The sequence below is a fragment of the Hipposideros armiger genome, unplaced genomic scaffold (genome assembly GCF_001890085.2).
Source record: "Hipposideros armiger isolate ML-2016 unplaced genomic scaffold, ASM189008v1 scaffold_12, whole genome shotgun sequence".
NCBI classification, from domain to species: Eukaryota; Metazoa; Chordata; class Mammalia; order Chiroptera; family Hipposideridae; genus Hipposideros; species Hipposideros armiger.
Window position 1 is genome coordinate 1,462,120 of NW_017731362.1, and position 14,300 is coordinate 1,476,419.

General features: G+C 42.7%; 1 pseudogene; it reads right to left on the bottom strand.

Annotated features, from left to right (window-relative positions):
• Window positions 1-290: 290 nt before the first annotated feature.
• On the bottom strand, window positions 291-13,979 carry LOC109394164 (uncharacterized; annotated as a pseudogene).
• Window positions 13,980-14,300: the final 321 nt, after the last annotated feature.

The following is a 14,300-nucleotide window of genomic DNA, read 5'->3' on the forward strand; positions in this document are numbered from 1 at the left end:
ACTCAGCATTTACATTAAAATGGTAAACAGGTTTTACTGTAGTCAGAGAGGTTAATTTTGTAACTGGCAATATTTTAAGTAGCAAAAATAGACATTTTAAGCAATAACTGGAAAAATGTAACACGCAATTGCTTTCCATGATGATTTATACAGCAGGGAATGGTTCAAAGACTTATTCATGTGAGACTGTACTAGCAATAAGCAGAGAGAATGCATTTCAAATGCTTTTCAAATTTAACATCAGAATTGGCATTTGTTTAAAATGAATCAGAAAACCTTTGACCCAGCAATTCTATTTTTATTAATTTGTACCACATATGAATTTGCACATGTACACACAGGCATGTAAAAGAATGTTGGTAATAGCAAAAAAATTTGTATAATTGAAAGAGCCATCATTAGGGAACTGTTCCAGGCATACTACGGAATTCTACACACCAACAGAATGCATAAGGAAGGTCTCATATGAGTTGACAGATGGATGCGCTGAAGATATATAAAAGTGAACAACATTCAGAATGGTATATACAGTATATTCCATGTGTTAAAAAGGATACACACATATGTATATGTGTATATATACATATTTATGTGTATATGTATATATATATGCCTATATTTCTAAAAAATACACAAGAACATGCTCTCTGAGATGTAGGTGGAGAAATATTTTTAATTGTATAACTTTTTAAATTATCATTTTTTTACCTCTACAAATATGTATATATAAAACCTTACAGGTAACATAAGAATTATAAGACAAAAAACCCTTATATTATAAAGGTTCAGTATTATATTATATTATATATTTTATTATTATATTATATTATTATACTATAAAGGTTAATTGTAATTATTTTCAAAATCTTCATATATACATATATATATATAAAATCTTAAAGATAACATGAGAATTAGGAGCAGTCATAATTGCTGTTCTATTTTATGTCATGTTTTTAGGAAGGCTTTATAAATATGCAACAGGGTAATGTCTGTTTTAGTGACCAAATACTATGAGGAACAGAGAGAGTTATCGCTCTACAGTCATAAAAAAAATGTAAAACCCAACAGAAGTAAGTGCTGGTGTGAGGAAAAGCGTGGACATCCTGTTAAGCAGCAACTTAGTTTCTGTTTTCACACTGAGTCTGTGCCTCCCGAGGAAACACTGGCTGGTGACAGCACATGGAGATGAGACAAATGTCTGGCCAGGCCTAATGTCTCCCTGCAGATTTTCATCCACAAAGTTAAATACCCACTTCCTCTCTATAGAAACAATGGTATCAAGTTTAGATACCAAGATAATATTATATACCAGAAATATTTTTGAAGGAAAAATAAGGTCTTTTTGAGAACATATGAAAATGAGAGTTTTGGTTCATCTGTTGAACTTGTCATGGGGCCTTGACACAGCGCAATAAACGCCTGCTGTCTTGATCAGGAATAGGTTTACCATGATAAGCAAACTTTCTTTCTGACACTGTCGGGATCCTGCATTTACTTTCCACAAAGACCAAGACGGAACGAAATTTAATCATAACTGTTTCCTGGGTTTAGAAAGCCATGCATATTTTACCACAGCCTAAGTGCTTGGCTCTACAATCATGTTGTGTCCCCAGCCTAGACCAGGACTCAAAAACTGGTCTGTCAGTTTACTGTGCTTTTTCGTCCCTACCTAAGCCATACAAACACAACTTTCACTACATATATAATTAAAACAGTCCATAACACAAAAGAATAAGTGAAATGTTTAGCCACATATCCCAGTAGACAACATCACTTGGTCACTCAGGGCCCTATAATCAAGCTACAGAACTACTCAAAAAAGAGCAACAAAGAGAATCATAAGAACTTAATAGAAAACCTCTGTGTGTTTCCTGTCTGGGTTCATTTAACAGGCTCCTCCAGGATATAAAATGGGTCATTTACAGTCCATCCTGCTGCTTCCATGGAGGCTTAAAGTTAAACAAGCTCAGAAAGCGATTTCTCTTTCAACCTGAACAATTTCAAAAGCCATGTATGGGACCCTTCTTCAATTCAGAGAACTGACAAGTCTTACACACTCAGCCTGCCTAATTTAAATATTTCCTGCTGAAACATTTTCTATACAAGGGGCACAGGAAGCTGGTGAAATGCTCAACTGCATGTACATGAATGCACCACTGGTTAAAAACACCCCTTTAAGGCCGGGTCACAGCAGTATTCCTACCGCAGTGAAATGAAGCGGTTCTTACAACTCAGAAAACAAGTTTTCAGAAACTGTTGCCCTACTTTGCGCTTCCACTGTGGACATCTGAAGAGCACTAACACTCAAAAAACTCAGTCCCTAATTTTAATCAGCGTAACTTTTAGAGGAAAGACAACCATTAACTGTCTCTCTTCTCTGACTGTCTTGTCACTGGAATCCGCTCCTTTCCTTGTCCCTGACAAATGGAGCATCTGCCAAGATGCCCACAAGGAAAGAAAGTACTTTCCCCTAAACCCAACCGGAATTGGTATGAAAGGAAAGGAACGGGCTTCTCTCAGTTACAGCTCCTCCCCTTCTTCCTCAAAGAATTCCTCTGGCCTCCCAAAATCAGACTCGACAATGGACCAAGATTACTTTTAACCATGACTTCGCCTCAGGGGCTGAAATCCTTAAAGAGTAGGTGCAAGGTGGTTTAGCCTCGAACGCGCTGAGGACTGGACAACCCTTGCACCTCTAAGGTGTCCCCCCGGGAAGCCTTGTCAAGGATCGTTCTAATCTTGTGAGCTGGCCCTGTCAGTTTCTCTGGATCTTGATACTCGGGAGAAAAGGGAGGGGAGACCCACACCGAAGGAGCTTGGCCGGTTCCATTACCCTTTAAGCGCGTCGTGTCCTCCGCCGCCTCTTCTCTTGGCCCGGCTAGCTCGGGTTTCCTTCACGTTCCCAGCCTCCAAATTGGTGTCCGCCCCATGGCTCGTGTAGGACGCTAAAAGCACGGTAAATCCCAGGGCGATCTCCAGCAGCCCCCCTCTGAGCATGATGCCGAGCGGCAGCTGGCTCCCGCCGCCTCTCGCCGCACCCCGGGCTCGCTTCGCGGCCGCCGCTGCGCCCTTAAGCGCGCCGCGCCGCCGGGGTCCTGCTCTCCCGCCGCCCGTCCCCCGGGCCGGGCTCCTCCCGCCTTCTCCAGGCGCTGCTCCCACTTCAGGCCGCCCGTGCCAGCTGCAACAGACAAATCGCCGAGGCGAGGGAGACATTCAGGGCATCGGGATGCTGAAGCTTCGCGGTCCCCGTTCCCAGCCCAGCCCGCGCGCCGCCTGCGCGTGGCGCAGTTACTTTGGGTAAGTGCAGACCGTTTGGTCCACAGCTGGCTGGAAAGCCCAGGCCCCCGGCAGCAGCGGATCCAGCCAACCCCACGGCCTCCCGGACGCCGCGCCGCAAAGTACCCATGTCCCGAGCGGTCCTAAGCCGCGGGGCAAGCTCCCTGGGTTTATTTTTTTAAAGGCATAAATTGCGCGCGACGCGCGCTCTGAAAGCCCCAGTTCCTTAGCCTGTCCAAGCCAAGCCGCGGGGCTGTAAGCCCACCGCGCCGTCCCCGGCCGGCTGCCGCCGCTGCCACCGCCCCCCGAGCATCTGACGCGGAGCCCTGCACCGGGAGCCCCAGGCCAGGAAGCTGTCAGGCAGGGGAGGGCCAGCGCCAGCTGTGAACGTTCCGGGACAGCCCCTCACCCCCGTCCCTGCCCCTGCCCTCAGCGCGGCGCAAACGCAAAAGCCTTCGTGGCTGGAGCTCCAGCCCCGGTGGCCGCCCGACCCCTGTCGGGACTCCGGCTGCACCCACTGGAAAAGCAGCGGCTCCTGCTCCCGACGCGGCGGCGGCTGTCCCTCGGTCCTGGCTGCGGCAGCTGCTGCCCCGCTCCGCCCGCAGTTGTTCCAGCTGTGGCCGCCTGTCCGTCCGTGGCACCCACAGTCTCTGCGCGGCTCCCGCGCCCCCTCCTTTCCCCACCTCTTCAAGTATCGTCTGAGCAGCGGTTTCTCGCGAGAGAAATACTTTTTTAAAAAAAAGAAAGAAAAAGAAAATGACACCCCCTCCTACATCCCCCTCATCACCACCCCACCCCTCGGCCCCATCCATCCTCCCTTTCCACTCCCCTTTGCCAGCCACCGCCTCGGCGCAAGGGGCCTCCCTCGCTCGGAGGATTAGCGCAGTGGGAGGAGGCAGAGGTGATCGGGTCCTGCCTGGCCTGGGATTGTTCGTTTGGGGGTGAGGAGTTGAAGGAATGGGAAGAAGTGGAGTAGCGGTTTAGCCAGCTCTGCAGCTGGGAGGTCAAGACCCAAGATTAGCCTCTCCCGTGATCTGTAAAGCCCGCAGGGTGCGGAAAGCTGTGCCACCTGCACCAAGAACGCGCGCTGGAGACGGCGGCCCTGGAGGCCCCGGCGGCCCCGGCGCGACAGGAGACCGGTCCTCGCTGCCCGCGCCTCCTCACTGCGCCTCTCTCGCCCGACATGGAGCGGAGGCCAGAGGAGGGGAGTTTGGGGCTGGGAGCGTCGCGCGGGCCAGGGCTGCTGCAAGGGCTGGTGTGCGGGCGAGGAAAGGGACTCCGCGGCTGCCGCTTGCTGCCGGGACAGCGAGAGCCCACTCTAGGCGCGGCTTTTCTGAGGCTCGGTTCAAGCCACTCAGGTTGGATCCAGGATGCTTCAAGAGCCCGAGTACGATTCCGACCCAGAGGCCTGTAAATGTTGGAACCTGGGATTTGGGCTGGGGGCCGTGAAGGGATGAATGGCCCTCCTGCCCAGCCTACAGCCAGGATGAGCTTCTCCTGGGCGACCCTATTTCACCTCCTCCAAGCGCCACACACACACACACACACACACACACACACACACACACACACACCTGCCTCTCCAGGACAAGCAAAGCACTGTGGCTTGGAAGAATATAGTATTTGTGGCATCCTTATATGGATAAGGCCCAGTGTTGCCTGCACCCCATAATGGTTTAGGAGAGCAGGAAATCTCACCCTGGGCCTTGACCGCTGGAACTGGAGACCCCCCAGAAAATCCCCATGTATCAGCCACCAGCTGTCAAGCCAGAAATAAAAGCTCAGCACAAACAAATCCTGTTGAATGGGGGGTTTCCTTATTTGCAATTGTTTGTGCCCAGATAATAAGATCTAGGGACTTGGGCAAGTTGTTTAACCTCTTTCCAATTGCAAGATGGGAATAACAGTGTTTACCACACAGGGTTTTATAATGGTGATGATGAACTTGCTGAACTGTTATGACATGTGAACTTGAAGAAGAAAACAATTAAACTGTCAAAACTGGGAGCCCATTTAATATCATAGTCCTGTGAGTATGTGGTCTAGTTTAAGGTCTCACCTGTACAAATTTTCGTAGCAGATTCATAATTTGGAGACTTATCACACACCCTTGGTAGAGTAAAGGCAATCATTCATTCAAGAAGTTATTTACTGAGTACTAACTACGTACCAATTAGCGCATATTTGATCCAGGTGAGCAAGGAGGAAATGTCTGTTCCCAGGCAGGGAAACATAGACTTAAACAAATAATGGCCCAATTGTCAAATGCCAAGAGGGAGAAGTACTGGGTGTTTGCTTAGAGGATATATAAAAGAGAGACTTGACCTAGGTTGAGGCTGATCAGGGAAGGCTTCCCTGAGGAAGTGTTGTTTAACTTAATTCCAAACACATGGCTAGACTCAACGTAGGTTAGCAATTCTCAAACCTGGCTGTACAGTAGAATGACCTGGGAGTTTAAAAAAAAATCTGACACCAGGACCCAACCACTGGAGGTTCTGATGTAAATAGTCTGGAGTGGAGCCTTGATTACAGCATTTTTAAAAACTCCCCAGGCAAGGAGAGGTAGGGGGGTTGTTCAGATTAGGGAAAGGGTCTGAGCAGAGGGACCGCAGCTCAGGAGCAGGGCTGCTGGAGATACAGGAAGGCCTTGTCCTGTCCACCAGTTTTATGGACAGTTCTGCACCTTCTGGGGAATCGGGAAGCTGCCTGCCTTCCCTACACTCCAGCAGCATGTAAGACACTCTGTACTCTTTCTCGGATTCTTCCACTCCATGACATGTTGGACAGCAGCAACTGAACGCAGGGCTTTTCAGAGAAATTTGCCCATGAAGCAAAGAGCAAACCCTGGTACCTTGCAAATCCCTCATTCCAACATTTCAGGACATTTCTAGTACCCTTAAGCCAACCCTAAACTGTCTTCCAGGGTTTCACCTCAATGGGAGAGATTTAGATTAAATGCTTGCTTCTGGCCTTTGCTCCCTTTTTATCCTTTTTTTTTCTTTGGTCCCTTCCTGTAGTGGAGGAAAGGCTTTCTGCACCCTCTTTCATATGGAGTGGGAGCTCTAAGCCATATGCTCCCTTCTTTGGGCAATATGTCTTATGACCATTACCCATAATGATGAAAGATCCACAGGGAAAGGGCAGGGGAAAACCTGATTACTGAAAGAGAGATGCATTTTTAAATAGGTAACAAATAATTCCCATTATCTAGGCAATCAACATAATATATGAGCAGTGTGCTACCAGTCCCAAAGTTCAGTAACAAATAAAGAAAAGCCATGTCTTTGCAATTAGATTTTCCTGACGCCAGATGATTCCGAAGCTACCTCTCTTTAAACTTATCACAAATTAGAACACTGTTTGCAAAATAAGTTTATGGGTTAGAAGTCTCTTGTCCCTCCTCTATTTCAAAGAATTCTATCCACCCTGAGAACTTCTGCTCAAATTCCTCCTTGTTCATGAAGAGTTTTAGCTCATGAAGTCTCTTTCTTGTTCATACTTTATTGAATTTATTAGCTGAATCATTCACTTAATAATTTATTAATTGTAGTATACAATATAATTATAGTACACCTACTATGTGTCAAGGCACTGACAATTGGGATATTTATTATATTGTTACAGTGAACTATATGTTTCTATAGTCATTTACTTGTTCTCTCTTAGCTGGATTACAGATCCTTAAGGACAGGGTTACATTCCTCATTTAAGGAAACGAGTACAGTATCCTGAAAACTGTTACAAAAGATAACTAGTTCATTGGTTGTTGCTTGATCAATTGGGATCATCTGGCACTTTAGCTTCAGGACCACTCTAATCACTTTATATCTCCTAAATAAATATCTGTCAGCAAGGGTTCTCTGTCTACAAGCAAGAAAACTAACTCTGGGCAATTTACATGAAATTACCAGGTTGTGAGATGGCAATGTAGGTGAAATTACCAAGTGATGAGATGGCTCATTGAACCTGACTTTGAGATAAAATGGAAAGTTGTGTAATTCTGGTCAGAAGGAGTAGAAACAAATGGAGAACCTCTTAAGGGTGATACTACTTGGGTGAATCAATTCCAAACATTGGCCTTGCTAGGTTAAGGAACCTGCCCACAGTCCTGGCAATGGGATGATGGAGAATTTTGATGGATGGTTCCAACAAGAGTACGTGCTGTGGAAAAGGGGAAACTCCATAAAGGAGACCAAAACACTATTACCCAAACCTAGAGGCATAGTTGCTTGTCAGACACACACACAAAATGTCCAGACGTCCATTACACCATCTCAAGAACTTCTGGGGGTGTTTAGAGTTTACTGAGATAAAGCATTTCTAAAGATGTAAGAAGTATACTATGAAATCAGATTCTACTGTAGGTGTTTCATTGAAAACTAAAGCATTACTTCATGAAACGAGTTAACTAGACTCTCATGTAGCCCCAGTTCCCTCCACTGATGGTAGCAAATTGTATCATTCATGATACAACCAGCTGCTATATCATCAAACTAGATTTGGCTCTTAGTGAGTGTTGTAGAATTTTGCAGTTACAAAAACGCAATGCATAAATAACAGCTATTAGAAACCATACCTACTTATATCAGAAAAACAGTACCTTTACATATATAATCTCATTAAACCCTCACCACAACTTTATGGTAGATTAAAAAATTATGGCCACAATATTTCTTATCATCTTCCATTAAGAAGTGGGTATTTCCTTCCCAAAGGCTTTATTTTTTTTAAGAAACAGAACAAAACAAAAACCATTAGATTTGTATGGAATCACAAAAGACCCCAAATAGCCAAAGCAATCCTAAGAAAAATAACAAGGCAGGAGGTATCAGGCTCCCTGACTTCAATTTGTACTGCAAAGTGACAATAATCAAAACATGGTAGTGGCACAAAAACAGACACAAAGACCAATGGAATAGAATTGAAAACCCGGAAATAAACCCCATACAGGGGGTGCCAAACAAAGGTATACACTTTTTAAGAAAGGAAAAAACTATATTAAAATTAAGCTGATGGTAACCACTTTGAGCACCTCTTGTAATTGCAGAAGTCAAACGTGACTTTTGTTATTGGTATATATTGAGTATTACAATTTTAATACAGTGTTTCCTTTCTTAAAATGTGTATACATTTTTTGGCACCCTCTGTTTATGGGTAGATAATTTTCGATGAAGGAGCCAAAAACATACAATGGAGAAATGAAAACCTCTTCAATAAATGGTGCTGAGAAAATTGGAAAGCCATGTGCAAACGAATGAAACTAGACTGCTATCTGTCACCATGTACCAAAATTAATTTAAAGTGGATCAAAGACCTAAACATAAGACCTGAAAATATAAACTCCATAGAAGAAAAAAATAGGTATTAAACTTATGGACCTTGAGTTCAAAGAGGATTTTATGAATTTGAACTCAAAGACAAGGGAAGTAAAAGCAAAAATAGATGAATGGGACTGTATCCAATGAAAAAGCTTCTGCACAGCCAAAGAAACCATCAACAAAACAAACAGGCAACCAGCTGAATGGGAGAAGATATTTGCAAACAATGCCTCCAATTAGGGGCTAATATCCAAAATGTATAAAGAATTCGTACAACTCAACAACAACAAAAAAACCAATCCAATTAAAAAATGGGCAGACACTTCTCCCAAAAAGACATACAAAACAGCCAACAGATATATGAAAAAAATGCTCAACTTCACTAGCTATTAAAGAAATGTAAATCAAAACCACCACAATGAGATATCACCTCACACCAGTTAGAATGGCTATCATCAACAAGACAATAACACGTGTCAGAGAGGCTGTGGAGAAAAAGGAAACCTCATACACTGCTGGTGGGAATGCAGATTGGTACAGCCACTATGGAAAACAGTATGGAAGTTCCTCAAAAAATTGAGAATAGAATTACCATATGACCCAGCAATCCCTCTCCTGGGTATCTACCCCCAAAATCTGAAAACATTTATCTGTAAAGACATATGTACCCTGATGTTCATTGCAGCATTATTTATAGTAGCCAAGACATGGAAACAACCAAAGTGTCCTACGATAGGTGCCTGGATAAAGTTGTGGTATATATATACAATAGAATACTACTCAGCCATAAGAGAAGATGAAATACTGCCATTTGCGACAACATGGATGGATCTTGAGATTATTACGCTAAGCAGAATAAGTCAGACAGAAAAAGTCAAGAACCATATGACTTCACCCATATGTGGGATATAAAACAGAAAGCAACAAAGGAACAAGACAAACAAAGCAACAAAAACTCATAGACCCAGACAACAGTTTAGTGGTTACCAGAGGATAAGTGGGGAGGAGAGATGGTAGACGAGGATAAAGGGGGTCCAATATATGGTGATGGAAGGAGAACTGACTCTGGGTGGTGAGCACACAATGTGAAATATAGATGATGTATTACAGAATTGTACACTTGAAACCTATGTAATTTTACTAACCATTGTCACCCCAATAAACTTAAATTTAAAAAAATGTACTGAAGATAGAAGTAAGCTGCCTGCTTTCCAGTGGAGTACCTCTATGTATGTCCCATTTCTTTTTAAATTATTGTTTAGTTTGTTTATTCATTTATCCAGTATCAATGGAAAGCCAGACACTGTATGCTGGGCACTGTGTCAGAAGCTGAGGCTTCAACCATAAGAGAGAGATGCCATTGCCCCTGCAAGAATCACAAGGTCTAGGACACTGGAAGAGGGCTGTAGAGTGACAACTACCATTTATTGAGCCTTGGTTTTACAGCCACTGTGTTAAATGGGAGATTAATAATGTTCTTCCCATTTTACAGTTTTAGGGAGTTTAAGGTTTAAGGAAAAGCAGCTTAAACAACCTACTGAATGGGAGAAGATATTCACAAATAATATACCTGATAAGGGGTTAATATCCCAAATATATAAGGAACTCCTACAATTTAATATCAGAAAAAATCCAAACAACCCAATTAAAAAAAGAGCAGAGGACCTGAATAGATATTTCTCCAAAGAGTATGTACAGGTACAGATGGTCTACAGACATATGAAAAGATGCTCAACAACACTAATCATCAGAGAAATGCAAATCAAAACCACAAGGAGATATCACCTCACACCTGTCAAAATGACTATCATCAATAAATCAACAAATAAGTGCTGGTGAGGATGTGGAGAAAAGGGAACCCTCATGCACTGTTGGTGGGATTGTAAATTAGTGTACCACTATGGAAAATAGTATAAAAATTCCTAAAAAAATTAAAAATAGAGCTGCCAAACGACCAAGCAATTCCACTTCTGTGTATTTATCCAAAGTAAACAAAAACACTGATTTGAAAAGATATATGCACCCCTGTGTTCATCTCAGCATTACTAATAATAGCCAAAATATGGAAGCAACCTAGATGTCTATCAGTAGATGAATGGATAAAGAAGACGTGATATATATATATATGCATATATATGTGTACATGTATATATGTATGTATATGTTTGTATTATTTATACACACACAATGGAATATTATTCAGCAATAAAAAAATGAAATCTTGCCATTTGCAACAACATGGATAGACCTAGAGGGTATTATGCTAAATGATACAAGTCAGAGAAAGACAGATGCTGTATGATTTCACTTATATGTGTAATTTTAAAAAAGAAAAGTAGTTTAAAATGACATAAGTAGATATTCCTTTTGAGAAAATTTGTACATGTTTTTGTCTGTATTTACACTTAAAATCCAAAGAAATTCCTACTATGATGTAAAATTCTGGTTTTGTGAAGGGGACAGGTGAAAAAGAAAAAAAGGTAAAAATTTACACATGCGAGAAAAGAATTTTTTTCTCATTTTCATCATTCTCAGAAGTTTTATTTATTATAGAAATAGCTTAGCTACTTAAAGTTTTTAAAAGTATTTTCTCATAATCCTCCACCCCAATACAACTGCTTTTATTTTTTGTTCCTTCTCTAGTCTTTGTCCATATAGTGCATCTTACATACTGTAACCAAGGGCTGGCTGAGTGGCTCAGTTGGTTAAGAGCTTGCTCAAGAGTGTAAGCTCTGAACAACAGGGTTGCCGGTTTGAATCCTGGCCTGAGCTGAGCTGACACTGAGCTACCAACAGGTGGCAGGATGGCACAGCTTAAAAAAAAAAAAGATTACATACTGTAACCAAGGTGTGCATACAGTTTTGTGTTCCTCTGAACAGGGAGGAGAATTTGCTTGCTCTTCAGTGTTTAACCTTTGCATTTTACAGATGGGGTCCCTGGGTGAGATTTGCCTAGCTGTTCTTCTGGCAGAAAGCATGTACAACTGTTAAATTATGTTATTGAAATAACTTTCATTACCTCAATCCCCCAAAGCAAATAGTTTCTCTCCACCCAAAACAAAAGATCTGGTTCCCAGACTTCATTTCATTTGTGTTTTCCATGAGTTCTGGGACCCACCCTGGTATATTCCCTGTCATTTTTTTTTTCTTACCAGACATAACAGATACCAGCCCAACAGCAGAGGGGAATAAAGAAAAGGCCTGGACAGCAAGAAAGGACATAACACTGTATCCATCACAAATTAAAAACACATTTTCTCTCAGCTCCATTCAATAGTGTTTACCAAACACCACTCTGTGCTTCAAAATATGGCAGACCCTGCAGGAGCTACCAGAATGTGTCAGTCCTGCGTCCGCCTGAAAGGGTTACACGCTGAGGAGGGAGAAAGTGCATGCAGCAGGGGTCAGCAGATTTCCTATGAAGTGACAAATAGTAAATATTTTAGGATCTGTGGGCCTAGAGGCAAAAGAAAAAAAAATTTCCATACGTGTTTTATTGAAAAAATAAAACTTTATTTAGGGACACTGGATTTGAATTTCCTGTAATTTCCATATGTAACAAGCACCATTCTTCTTTTGAGTTTTTCCAACAATTTAAAAATGTAATAACCAATCTTAGCCTGCAGCCTGTATAAAAACGGGCGGTGGGGTCAGATTTGCCCCAGGGACTGGAGTTTGCCAATCCCTGATGAATAAGACAAAAGCAAGCCCAGAAAATAGCTAAGGATTAGTCTCCAAAATGGGTGGCACCAAGACAGGAGCCAGAAAGGAGAGCTGGTGGGATGAACTGATCTAGTTAGGAAGACTTAATGAAAGAAATGGGATTTGAGCAGAGCCTTGAAGGGAGGGTAGGATTTGACTGCATAAAAACAGCCTGGGGAGAACATTCCAGGCGGAAGAGATGAGCATGAGGCAAAGCCACAGACAAGGAAATATCATGGGCCAATGGAGACAGATGAGGTATTTCGCCGTCCTTCACTGTGAGATCCTTCTAGCTCTCTGAGGTTTCTGGGGTACGCCCTGGGCTGGGTGATTATGAAGGGGAGGGGTATTGTGAGCCTGTGGGACTAGGCCTTTAAATGACTAGGATTAATCATATTATATGAATATTTATAATATGCATCACTCAAAACTTGTTGGAAACCCTGAGATCCATCCAATCTGTACTTTAAAACTGATGGAGGATAAACTAAGATTTTATTTTTCTTCATGACGAAACTTCCCAGGTTTTAATGAGTCACCTATTTTAAGGAACTTTTGTGGAGAAAGAGCTTTTTCTCAGAATCTTAAAAATATTCAAATCATACCGGAAGATACCACACGCCCTAACCCAAATTTTCGTGGCCAATCTGAAAGTCTTAATCGGGTTAGATGTGACAAGTAGCTTTAGTTAATGACATCTTTTTCTACATGGTTTGGTTTTCAGTTTCAATTTGAATTTTCTCTAAGTAATGAATGGGTACTAGTAATTAGTGGATACCTTAAAAAATGTTCTTTCTGGCTTGCTTTATCTAGTCCCCTGATTAAATCCCCTGCTCATAAAATGCTACTAACTCCCAGATTTGTATCTCAAATCCACATACCTCCCCACAGCTTCAAATGCAGATGCCCAAGTTCCTGCTGGGTGTCTCCTCCACCTAGTCCTCCCACAGTTGGCAGCCTCCAAGATGGCCCCCAATGAGCAGCGATCCCCACCTCTTAGTACTTATACCCTTGGGTAATCAATTCCCTCCCCTTGAGAATTGGCTGGCCCAGTGACTCACTTCTAGCAGGTGGAGTATGGCACTGGTGGTGGGATATCACTTCTGATGTTAAGTTACAAAAAGATTAGATTTCCTTTTGCTTGCCCTTTCTTCTTCCCTGCTTGCTCACACTGTTGGAAGCCAGCTGCCATGTTCTAAGCTGCCCTGTGGAAAGGACCTGTGGCAATGAACTGAGGAAGGCCTCAGGTCATCAACCAGTGAGAACACATGGCTCTCAGTCCAACAGCCTTGGATGAACTCAGTTCTACTAGCAACCACATGGGTGATCTTGGAAGTCTTTGGCTGGGAATGTGACCCCAGCCAACACCTTGACTGTGTCTGTGAGAGATGCTGAGCCCAAGGCACCTCGCTGAGCAATGTCTAATTGGTGACCCACCAACACTGTGAGGTAATAAATGTGTGGAGTTTGAAGCCACTAGATTTTGAGGTAAATTGTTCCACAAAAATACAGCAAACTCCCTAAACCTGTTCCTTCCCTTAAATTCTCTATTTTGATTACTGGGACCACCATGCATCTACTCACCTCTGCTGACAATAGGTTTATTAGCAATCCTGCATCTGTGTTTCTTACATCTACAAAAGCTCGAATGCTTTTGTATTTTTCAGTCACAGTCGACATGACTTAGTAAGCTTAAAATTTGCCCCCTGTGAGTTCCATCTGGATATCAAGCCATTTGTATAACATCACATGCTGCAGCTTGAACTTTCTCAATTTCTGCATGATTCGGCTAGCAACAATATTAATGACATCACCCTGGATATCTTTCCACAGATAATAAACCCCTGGGAAGTGTCCAAAGTGATAGAATTGGAGATGGGAGAGCCTGGGAAACTAGAAAAGTATGCCCATAGCTTAAAAATCAAGCACATTTTATGTGGGATGGAACAAACACAGGATTAGAGACTGAAGATGTGCATCTTGGTCTAGGCTTTGCTAGCC